This window comes from Lissotriton helveticus, chromosome 12 (genome assembly GCF_964261635.1).
Source record: "Lissotriton helveticus chromosome 12, aLisHel1.1, whole genome shotgun sequence".
NCBI lineage: Eukaryota > Metazoa > Chordata > Amphibia > Caudata > Salamandridae > Lissotriton > Lissotriton helveticus.
The window spans coordinates 793,568,519-793,580,615 of record NC_136073.1 but is presented as its reverse complement, the minus strand read 5'-3'; the positions used below and the strand labels follow the sequence as shown (position 1 = coordinate 793,580,615).

The window sequence follows — 12,097 nt, the reverse complement described above, 5'->3', positions numbered from 1 at the left end:
TCATGGCAGGGTGAAAGGGTCATGGCGGGGTGGATGGGTCATGGCGGGGTGGATGGGTCATGGTGGGGTGGATGGGTCATGGTGGGGTGGATGGGTCATGGTGGGGTGGATGGGTCATGGTGGGGTGGATGGGTCATGGTGGGGTGGATGGGTCATGGCGGGGTGGATGAGTCATGGAAGGGTGGATGAGTCATAGTGGGGTGGATGGGTCATGGTGGGGTGGATGATTCATAGTGGGGTGGATGGGTCATGGTGGGGTGGATGAGTCATAGTGGGGTGGATGGGTCATGGTGGGGTGGATGAGTCATAGTGGGGTGGATGGGTCATGGTGGGGTGGATGGGTCATGGCGGGGTGGATGGGTCATGGTGGGGTGGAGGAGGCCTAGTGGGGTGGATGGGTCATAGTGGGGTGGATGGGTCATGGTGGGGTGGATGAGTCATGGCAGGGTGGATGGGTCATGGTGGGGTGGATGAGTCATAGTGGGGTGGATGGGTCATGGTGGGGTGGATGAGTCATAGTGGGGTGGATGGGTCATGGTGGGGTGGATGGGTCATGGTGGGGTGGATGAGTCATAGTGGGGTGGATGGGTCATGGTGTCATGGTGGGGTGGATGGTCATGGTGGGGTGGATGGGTCATGGCAGGGTGGATGTGTCATGGCGGGGTGGATGAGTCATGGTGGGGTGGATGAGTCATAGTGGGGTGGATGGGTCATGGTGGGGTGGATGAGTCATGGCAGGGTGGATGGGTCATGGCGGGGTGGATGGGTCATGGTGGGGTGGATGGGTCATGGTGGGGTGGATGGGTCATGGTGGGGTGGATGAGTCATAGTGGGGTGGATGGGTCATTGCAGGGTGGATACGTCATGGCGGGGTGGATGAGTCATGGTGGGGTGGATGAGTCATAGTGGGGTGGATGGGTCATGGCAGGGTGGATATGTCATGGGGGGTGGATGAGTCATGGCGGGGTTGATGAGTTATGGTGGGGTGGATGAGTCATAGTGGGGTGGATGTGTCATGGTGGGGTGGATGGGTCATGGTGGGGTGGATGAGTCATAGTGGGGTGGATGGGTCATAGTGGGGTGGATGGGTCATAGTGGGGTGGATGAGTCATAGTGGGGTGGATGGGTCATGGCAGGGTGGATATGTCATGGCGGGGTGGATGAGTCATAGTGGGGTGGATGTGTCATGGTGGGGTGGATGGGTCATGGTGGGGTGGATGAGTCATAGTGGGGTGGATGGGTCATAGTGGGGTGGATGGGTCATAGTGGGGTGGATGAGTCATAGTGGGGTGGATGGGTCATGGCAGGGTGGATATGTCATGGCGGGGTGGATGAGTCATGGCGGGGTAGATGGGTCATGGTGGGGTGGATGAGTCATAGTGGGGTGGATGGGTCATAGTGGGGTGGATGGGTCATAGTGGGGTGGATGAGTCATAGTGGGGTGGATGGGTCATGGCAGGGTGGATATGTCATGGCGGGGTGGATGAGTCATAGTGGGGTGGATGGGTCATGGCAGGGTGGATATGTCATGGCGGGGTGGATGAGTCATGGTGGGGTGGATGGGTCATGGTGGGGTGGATGGGTCATGGTGGGGTGGATGAGTCATAGTGGGGTGGATGGGTCATTGCAGGGTGGATACGTCATGGCGGGGTGGATGAGTCATGGTGGGGTGGATGAGTCGTAGTGGGGTGGATGGGTCATGGCAGGGTGGATATGTCATGGCGGGGTGGATGAGTCATGGCGGGGTGGATGAGTCATGGTGGGGTGGATGAGTCATAGTGGGGTGGATGTGTCATGGTGGGGTGGATGGGTCATGGTGGGGTGGATGAGTCATAGTGGGGTGGATGGGTCATAGTGGGGTGGATGGGTCATAGTGGGGTGGATGAGTCATAGTGGGGTGGATGGGTCATGGCAGGGTGGATATGTCATGGCGGGGTGGATGAGTCATGGCAGGGTGGATATGTCATGGCGGGGTGGATGAGTAATGGCGGGGTGGATGAGTCATGGTGGGGTGGATGAGTCATAGTGGGGTGGATGTGTCATGGTGGGGTGGATGGGTCATGGTGGGGTGGATGGGTCATGGTGGGGTGGATGAGTCATAGTGGGGTGGATGGGTCATAGTGGGGTGGATGGGTCATGGTGGGGTGGATGAGTCATGGCAGGGTGGATGGGTCATGGTGGGGTGGATGAGTCATAGTGGGGTGGATGGGTCATGGTGGGGTGGATGAGTCGTAGTGGGGTGGATGAGTCATAGTGGGGTGGATGGGTCATGGCAGGGTGGATATGTCATGGCGGGGTGGATGAGTCATGGCGGGGTGGATGAGTCATGGTGGGGTGGATGAGTCATTTATTTATTTAATTATTTATTTAAAGCATTTGTATAGCGCGGCTGTCACCTTACAGGTATCCTGGCGCTGAGATATCTCCTAAGATGGAATGCACTGGGAGGCAGCAATAGAGTGGTCAGAAGTTTAACATTTAGGAAACAGCCAAGTTTTGACCCGTTTCCTAAAAGGGAGAAGTTCCTTTGTTTGGCGGATGTCCAGGGGCATGCTATTCCAAAGTTTGGCAGCTGCAACTTTGAAAGATCTGCCTCCGGTCCTGACCTTTTTAAATCTCTGTACTTTTACAAGGCAGGCCGTTGTGGATCGGAGGGCTCTGGTTGGAATGTACCAGTCAAACATGGTTTGCAGAGAGCTGGGCCCAACTCCCTGCAGGGCTTTAAAAACGAGACAGAGGGATTAAAAGGCCACTCGCTGTTTCAATGGGAGCCAGTGAAGCTCGGCCATTGCCGCAGTGGCCGAAGATCTCCTAGGCCAACCAAGGGCCAGTTTGGCAGCGGCGGATTGAACTCTTTGGAGTCTGTCTAACAGCATGGAAGGAGCCTCGAGTAGCAGCGCATTGCAATAGTCAAGGCGACTAAGAATGGTACACCTGACTATTAAAGCCCGGGCCTGTAAGGGAAGAAGTGGCAAGATCTTACGAAGGGAGCGAATGAGGGCCGAGCAGGTGGACACTGTTTTCGCAACCTGGGCTTCCATGCTGAGTTTGTTATCCATGATAACACCCAGATTACGAACAGTGGTGACCGGCTGTGGCTTTTCCAGGGATTCAGGGGGCCAAAACTCCACCGGGAACGGGCGGGGGATCCGACTTCCTGCACAGAACAGAACCTCAGTTTTGGAGGCGTTGAACTGTAGAGAGTTGTTGTGTAGCCACCCAGCCGTGCCTCGTAGACAGTCATGAAAAGATTCCAAAGGGATCGATTCCTCGCCCTCCCAAGAGAGGATGAGTTGAGTGTCGTCAGCGTAGTTTATTGCCTTTAGCCTGTGGGATTTTATCAACGTAATCAGTGGTTTAAGGTAAACGTTAAATAAAATCGGGCTGATGGACGAGCCTTGAGGCACCCCGTAGAACACCGGGGAGAAGGCAGATTGAAACGGGGGAAGGGACACAGCCTGCTTCCTGTCCCGCAGGAAGGAGCGAAACCAGTGCCGGGCAATGCCGCCCACCCCGGCCTCCCTTAGTCTCTCCAATAGAATCCCGTGATTAACCGTATCGAATGCGGCAGACAGGTCCAGCAGGATCAGAGCTACTGCCTGGCCCCTGTCTGCGCGCATTCGAAGGTCCTCCATGGCAGTGAGTAGGGCTGTTTCGGTGCCATGGGCTGGACGGAAACCGAATTGTATTTCGTCCAGGAAATGATTCTGCTCCAGATGTTTGGAGAGGCATGAGCTCACCCAGCGCTCGGCAATTTTTGCCGGGAATGGTAGCAGGGAAATGGGCCGATAATTCTGTAGACACTCAGGATTTAAGGAGGGTTTTTTCAACAATGGCGTGATAAGAGCTTGCTTCCAGGGAGCAGGGACTAAGCCACTGCGCAGAAGTCATAGTGGGGTGGATGAGTCATAGTGGGGTGGATGGGTCATGGCAGGGTGGATATGTCATGGCGGGGTGGATGAGTCATGGCGGGGTGGATGAGTCATGGTGGGGTGGATGAGTCATAGTGGGGTGGATGGGTCATGGTGGGGTGGATGGGTCATGGTGGGGTGGATGAGTCATAGTGGGGTGGATGGGTCATAGTGGGGTGGATGGGTCATGGTGGGGTGGATGAGTCATGGCAGGGTGGATGGGTCATGGTGGGGTGGATGAGTCATAGTGGGGTGGATGGGTCATGGTGGGGTGGATGAGTCATAGTGGGGTGGATGGGTCATGGCGAAGTGGATGGGTCATGGTGGGGTGGAGGAGTCATAGTGGGGTGGATGGGTCATGGTGGGGTGGATGGGTCATGGTGGGGTGAATGGGTCATGGCAGGGTGGATGGGTCATGGTGGGGTGGATGAGTCATGGTGGGGTGGATGAGTCATCGTGGGGTGGATGAGTCATACTGGGGTGGATGGGTCATGGTGGGGTGGATGGGTCATAGTGGGGTGGATGGGTCATGGTGGGGTGGATGAGTCATAGTGGGGTGTATGAGTCATAGTGGGGTGGATGGGTCATGGCAGGGTGGATATGTCATGGCAGGGTGGATGAGTCATGGCGGGGTGGATGAGTCATGGTGGGGTGGATGAGTCATAGTGGGGTGGATGGGTCATGGTGGGGTGGATGGGTCATGGTGGGGTGGATGAGTCATAGTGGGGTGGATGGGTCATAGTGGGGTGGATGGGTCATGGTGGGGTGGATGAGTCATGGCAGGGTGGATGGGTCATGGTGGGGTGGATGAGTCATAGTGGGGTGGATGGGTCATGGTGGGGTGGATGAGTCATAGTGGGATGGATGGGTCATGGTGAGGTGGATGGGTCATGGTGGGGTGGATGAGTCATAGTGGGGTGGATGGGTCATGGTGGGGTGGATGGGTCATGGTGGGATGGATGGGTCATGGCGGGGTGGATGGGTCATGGCGGGGTAGAGGAGTCATGGTGGGGTGGATGAGTCATAGTGGGGTGGCTGGGTCATGGTGGGGTGGATGAGTCATGGCAGGGTGGATGGGTCATGGCGGGGTAAATGGGTCAATGGGGGGGTGGCTGAGTCATAGTGGGGTGGATGGGTCCTGGTGTGGGTGGATGAGTCATGGTGGGGTGGATGGGTCATGGCGGGGTGGATGGGTCATGGTGGGGTGGATGGGTCATAGTGGGGTGGATGGGTCATGGTGGGGTGGATGGGTCATGGCAGGGTGGATGGGTCATGGTGGGGTGGATGGGTCATGCTGGGGTGGATGAGTCATGGTGGGGTGGATGGGTCATGGTGGGATGGATGGGTCATGGCGGGGTGGATGGGTCATGGCGGGGTAAATGAGTCATGGTGGGGTGGATGAGTCATAGTGGCGTGGATGGGTCATGGTGGGGTGGATGAGTCATGGCAGGGTGGATGGGTCATGGCGGGGTGGATGGGTCAATGGGGGGTGGATGAGTCATAGTGGGGTGGATGGGTCATGGTGTGGGTGGATGAGTCATGGTGGGGTGGATGGGTCATGGCGGGGTGGATGGGTCATGGTGGGGTGGATGGGTCATAGTGGGGTGGATGGGTCATGGTGGGGTGGATGGGTCATGGCAGGGTGGATGGGTCATGGCAGGGTGGATGGGTCATGGCGGGGTGGATGGGTCATGGTGGGGTGGATTAGTCATAGTTGGGTGGATTAGTCATAGTTGGGTGGATGGGTCATGGTGGGGTGGATGAGTCATAGTGGGGTGGGTGGGTCATGGTGGGGTGGATGAGTCATAGTGGGGTGGATGGGTCATGGCAGGGTGGATATGTCATGGCGGGGTGGATGAGTCATGGTGGGGTGGATGAGTCATAGTGGGGTGGATGGGTCATGGTGGGGTGGATGGGTCATGTCGGGCGGATGAGTCATAGTGGGGTGGATGGGTCATAGTGGGGTGGATGGGTCATGGCGGGGTGGATGAGTCATGGTGGGGTGGATGAGTCATAGTGGGGTGGATGGGTCATGGTGGGGTGGATGGGTCATGGCGGGGTGGATGAGTCATAGTGGGGTGGATGGGTCATAGTGGGGTGGATGGGTCATGGCAGGGTGGATATGTCATGGTAGGGTGGATATGTCATGGCGGGGTGGATGAGTAATGGCGGGGTGGATGAGTCATGGTGGGGTGGATGAGTCATAGTGGAGTGGATGGGTCATGGTGGTGTGGATGGGTCATGGCAGGCTGAAAGGGTCATGGCGGGGTGGATGGGTCATGGCGGGGTGGATGAGTCAGGGTGGGGTGGATGAGTCATAGTGGGGTGGATGGGTCATGGTGGGGTGGATGGGTCATGGTGGGGTGGATGGGTCATGGCGGGGTGGATGGGTCATGGTAGCCCATCCTTGTCTCACAGAAGCCCGAGCCCGCAGAACACTTGGAAAAGGCCTGTGTAGCAAATTGTCCAGGTCAGCCATGGATTAGTGCCTTGATAAGGTCTTGGGTCTACAACAGCAGTGGCTGCTGCCAGACAGGGTGGTGGGGCGGGAGTGGGGGATTGGGAGAGGAATTAAATAAAAGGACTTGCCTTTAACGGCCGGTCGTCGCCTCTCCCCCATCCTCTGTCCTTCATCCTCGTTCTCTTCCTATTCCTGTCCCAGCTGGCAGAGGGAAGCACCCGGACAGGCAGGCTCCCCTGAGCCAATCACAATACTGCAATGCAGCATTTTGATTGGCCCGAGTGCCGTGGATCGGCGCTCAGACCGGTACAGGGAGCCTGTGCATGTTCCTGACCAGGCTGTGTAATGCAGCCCGGTAGGAACATGCAAAGTGTGCATGAACTGTTTGGTCGGCTCAAGAGGGCCGGCCAAACAGTTCATGCGCACTTAGGGAGTCAAACTCCTCCTCCCATGCTGTGGCTAGCCCCACCCAACTCCATCACTGACTGCAATAGGGAAAATAAAATGTAAATAACGATACTTTATTATTATTTTATTTTTCCTTTTCAGCAGTAGGACGACGCTCCTCCGCCTTAGCAGAGGAGCCGCCACTGGTCTACAAGAGGATGTTACATTACTCTCAAGCGTATTTGAGTATATTTTAACCTCTATGCTACTTGACTGCTTTAATAAAAACATTAACAATTTAAATCAAATTCTCTTTCCACGCCCCATTTACAAGAGATGCTGATTGACTAGTAGTGCTGTGGTAAATAGCACCAAAGGCCCTTTGACCCCAATTACATCCCAGAACTTTGCCAAGTTTGAATATATTTTAATCTCTACACTACTTGGCTGCAAGCTGGCTGTGAGACAAAAGACCAAGGTCCTTTCTCTCATTTTACCATTGCTTTCTATTTGCAAGAAGGCCATTGGCAGAGAGACTTCACTGTTTGACAGTTTCAACGGAGAGACATCCATGCATTACTGCCTCCTCTTGCACCAGCTCGTCAGTTCCCTAACATGGTGTAATGCCAATCCCTCTTTTATAGGGTGCCTAAAATGGCAGCTTTGGCATTTCTGAGTGAAGTAATAATCAGTGCTAGTGTTACTCATTTTAATGATACTCAGTTTATCCAGCTGGGCGGATGGTATTGGCATTTGGAGATTTGCAGCTCATAACAGGTAGAACATAACCAGCTTCATCAAAGGGGTCCAGTCTGAGAGCTATTGAACATATACAAATGTTTGCAGTAAGATGGCCAGTACCAGGGGGCGGCTGGCTAGCACTGTGAGCATTTTCAAACTAGCCCTGCCCACAGATAAAGACCTGTGCACTGACACCACGCTGGTGGCTGCTGTTGTGTCACCGGTCACTTGTAATAGTTTATTACATGCGAGTAGCGGCTGTTGTCAGAGCTAGTGTCTACCAAGAAGATGAAAACCAGGCCTTTACAAGACAGGATTGACAAAGTTTGAACACTGCTCACAACTGAGTTTTTAGCAATTAATTGTATTTCATGTACTTTTATGATTTACTGTGGATAAATCAATTTTTTTTTTAACTGAGATGAAGATGAGTTACACAGCAATGGTTCCGTACTGTATGACTCCACCATTTCCAAACAAGTATTAGTTACCGAGTTAATAATGGGGAATAACACGAAGGGTGCAGAATTGCTGCATCTCTCTCTCTCTGCCTGTTTTCTCATGTTATTGTGCCATATAATGGGCACAGAGTTTATCTGTTTCCACCACGATTAAGACAGAAATATTAGTTGGGACTGAAGAGGGTTATCACTTCACCCTTGACCGCACCCAAAGTTTGGCAATTTCAAGGACGTTTGCTATACATGAAGTTCAAGATGGCGGTCGGTTCCTGATTGGTTGAACTGTGTTCTGCTACTACAAGGGGCTAATAATGCTGCCCTATTATCTAAAACTTGCAATCCTCTCACCTTGAGAAGTTTGAGTACTTTCTAAATATTATTGCAGGTTCCAAGTCAGAGATCTTTGCAACTTATCCTTCACACAACTAGTTCCAAGATCCCAATTGGTTTATAATAATGACGAGTCACATTCCCTTAGTCAGAAGTCAACTGAACAGCTGAGTCAGCATTCAACGTATTAATTAAATAAAACACAATTGCAAGCGTGACTGTTTGCATAGGGATGTATACATTAAATATCAATGGATGCACCTGCAGTTCTGGCCTGGGGACTTAGAGACTGTGTACACAGACCTATCGCATCCCAGCCCACTTACTAGGATCTTGAATTTGTTATGGTCTTGTGCTACAATAGAGATTTTAAAGTCCCCAAAGATCCTTTGGCCTTTCACAACTCTATGCACATCGGGGCTTATTTACAAGCCCCTTGCGCCACTTTTGCGTCACTTTTAACATGGGAAAAGTGACGCAAACGTGACGCAAGGGGCTTGTAAATCTGCCCCAATGTATGTAACTCACCCCTGTTCGTATATTAATCTTTGAAATCCGACTTTACTTCCTAGCAAACAACACATATTAAGCACTGAAAACGCATTGCATTGTAGTTGCATTTATATAGTGCGTCATACCCCTGGCTAGGCGCCAAAGTGCATGCACAAACCTGTGGCCCTGTCTGCATTTTTTTTCGTTTTTTATTTTTTTATTAACTTGTGTTGCGAGTGAAGAGGTGTGCAGAGGACGGGTGTCACCAACATTTTGTAAAAAAAAAAAAAAGTTTATTGCGGGTCTCAAGGCGCTGAGCACTTACCTCAGTGACGCAAGCGCTGCGCCAGGCACTAGACAGCCGAGAGCTCGCGTTGGCTTTCTGGGCCTGGAAGCCTGCTTCGAGGAGCGCGAAAGGACGGGGTTTTTTCTCTGTCAGGACTCGTCTGTTTGGGAATGCAGGTGCGAAGTCAGCCCCGCTTTATAGCCTGCAGCCCCGCCCTCACCTGCCTCTCTCTGCTGGCATGGAGGTGAATATCGGCTTTCCACCCTCGCTCCAGCACGCTTCCAGTCAAACAACGATAAGAAACTCCGAGGTGTCACCCCTGCGGCTGTACTTTGATACTGTGCAAACAAAGAAAAGCATTCTGCTCTCTTAGGGCCTGTCGTGAAAGCAAGTGAGATCTTATCACTTCAAGATGGATGGAGAAACGCTGTACAGCGGTGGTATGTGTTGGTTGGTGCCAAGGGCCTTCATCAGGGCATCTGGGATTATGCGGCAAGGGAGGATTAAATTATGCAGCTGGGTTGACTAAATTATGTGGCAAGAAAACGCAAATTATGCAGCGTAATGCGGGGCCATTTTTTTTTATAGTATTAGCTTATTATTTTGCCTTTTTTTACACAAATAAACACTTTCGGGGTAAATGTTCCACCTCATTAGTACCACTTTGACACCCAAATACAGAAATAGGCACCATAAAGCTTGTATTCAGTCAGGCATGCGGCGTTTTCAGTAACTTTTGATCCGTTTGAGATAGAAATTTGTTTTTGTTGCTGAAATTGACCTATTATGCAGCCGATGATAGGTTGTGTGGCAAATGTGGCAAATCCATAATTATTCAGAAAATGCTGCTAAAGGTTGCAAATTTGTATACTTCCAGTGGCACTGGCCTTATTAAAAATCAAGAAAAGTGGGTTCCTACCTCTGGTTTAGTAGAAAAGAAATCCATAATTGAGTTGCAGTGCGCGGCTCGGAACCCCAGGACCCTGGTGTCACTGCGCCTATTGTACCGTTGATAGCCGTGGTCTTACTGCATTGTCTACGAAGATAAAAAAAAAAAAATTAGACCAGTTGTCTCCAACCTTTTCTGTGCTGAGAGCTACTACTGAGTTCTGCCTTTGAAGTGAGAGAAGCTTCTATAGGTGTGCCTTTGAAGTGCACAGGTGCCCTGTTTGCCTTGCCCTGGCTCAATACTAACGACAGGGGGTATATAGCCCTTTGTGTTGCGGCAGGACACCACCTATTCAAGTGTAAGTGGGGCCGTGCCCAGCTCCTCCCTTTCATCTTGCCAGTGATGGCCCACCTAGGCACACTTAAGCTCCCTATTGTGTGTGGCTGTCTAGGAGGAATACACAAAGCCAGACTGTTAACTACACCCATCATGTAACCCAGAGACAACCTGCATGCACCAAATGGCCCAGGCAGGAAAATAGCAACTTTCCAAAAGTGGCATTTTAGAAATAGTAATGTGAAATCTAACTTCACCATACGTTAGGATTTTTCATTACAATTCCCAAAACACCAAACATGAATGAGTCACCTGTTCCCATGTGCAAGTAACAGCTTATTAAATGTAATGAGGTAACCCCAATGTTATCCTATTGGGAGATGTAGGCCTTGAAGTAGTGACAAATGAATTTAAGAATTTTTCACTACTAGGACATGCAAAACTTAAAAGAACATGTTCAACTTTTAAAAATACATTTCACCCTTCTTCTGGGCTGTCGGGAGCCTTCCCTAGGGGTGATGTATATGTATTAAAAATGTTGTTTGGGCCTGACAAAAGGTTTATTTTACCAGGTCCAAATGGCAGTTTAAAACTGGGACATATTTAAAGTATTGCTTAAGTGGGTGGCACAATAAGTACTGCAGGCCCACTTGTAGCATTTAATTTACAGGCCCTGGGCAGAGGTAGTGCTACCTTAGTAGGGACTTACAAGTAAATTACATATGCCAATTGGGTATATGCCAATTTTACCATGTTTTAAGGAGAGAGCACAAGCACTTTAGCACTGGTTAGCCGTAGTAAAGTGTGCAGAGTCTTAAGGCCAGAAAAATTGAAGTTAGCAAAACAGGAGGTCTGAAGGCAAAAAGTTAGAGGGAAAACCCCGCCAAGATTGCCAGGTCTAACACTAACCATATAAAATAAATATACATTCACATGTTATAGGGTTCAAAGGTTCTCTGATGTAATCTCTCGACCCAGGTCAAAGGGTATGTCATGTCATATTCATGATTTTGATGCAAGGATGCCACGAGCCAGACACTAGTAAATGAAAAAGGAGATTTAATCACATGACCACAACACTAAAACAACCCGTCTGTCGCTCCCTGCCAGGTCCCTCCTCCATGGCTAAGTCCTAAGTGAAAAGTGGACTCCTTCACAGAGAAAAATCCACTCATCTGGAGGCCTGCACACATCTGGCAGGTCATCCCTTTAGACCTCGGAGATGCGTAAGGCCCAAAAAGCAATAACTCACAAATCAGTCTGTTAGCATGTAGACCAAGGCTGTGGAATGAGCTACCCTTGCATCTCAGATCTCTCCCTCTCTGTACCACTTCAGGTGAATGCTGAAAGCTCAACACTACTGATTCTATACACCCGATGTCTCTTTAACATCAGTTTCTGACTTCTCCCTCATCTCAGGCCTCACACTCCTACTTTAACTGTGACTTCCCTCCCAAAAGCCTTTCGGAAAAATTCACAGAGATTTGTCCATCATTCAGTGTAACTTATTCATGACTTTCTAATGATTTACTAAGGCTTTCAAGGAGCAAACCACATCCACTCATGAACAAAAGGTTTGTGAATTGAGAGCATTGTATTATTGTACACTGCCTGAACTGTGTAAACAGTCATGCCTGCACTCTGCAAACATGAACACCTTTCCCATGCTCCTTTGCTTTCTAAATCGCTCCACTGTGCCACTGGGCTAGTTCTGCCCTAAAAACACACTGCTAAACTAATAAACAGCAAAAGTCATGTAAGTGCTTGCTTGGTTTACTATGAGGCAACTCTTGCTGAAGACGT

General features: G+C 51.0%; 1 protein-coding gene across 3 annotated transcripts in view; it reads right to left on the bottom strand.

Annotated features, from left to right (window-relative positions):
* The window catches only part of LOC144799658 (C-C motif chemokine 25-like), a 76,686-nt gene extending 65,050 nt beyond the window's left edge, over nucleotides 1-11,636 (bottom strand). Inside the window, exons 1-2 of one of the 3 annotated variants that reach the window (XM_078671115.1) lie at nucleotides 11,466-11,636; nucleotides 9,989-10,105 (exon numbers count right to left, since the gene is read on the bottom strand). The gene's annotated coding sequence lies outside the window, so the exon portion shown is untranslated. Of the gene's footprint in view, nucleotides 1-9,108; nucleotides 9,374-9,988; nucleotides 10,106-11,465 lie in introns of those variants that run through there. The other 2 variants (XR_013603854.1, XM_078671114.1) reach the window with 2 other exon arrangements.
* Between the last annotated feature and the right edge of the window lie 461 nt (nucleotides 11,637-12,097).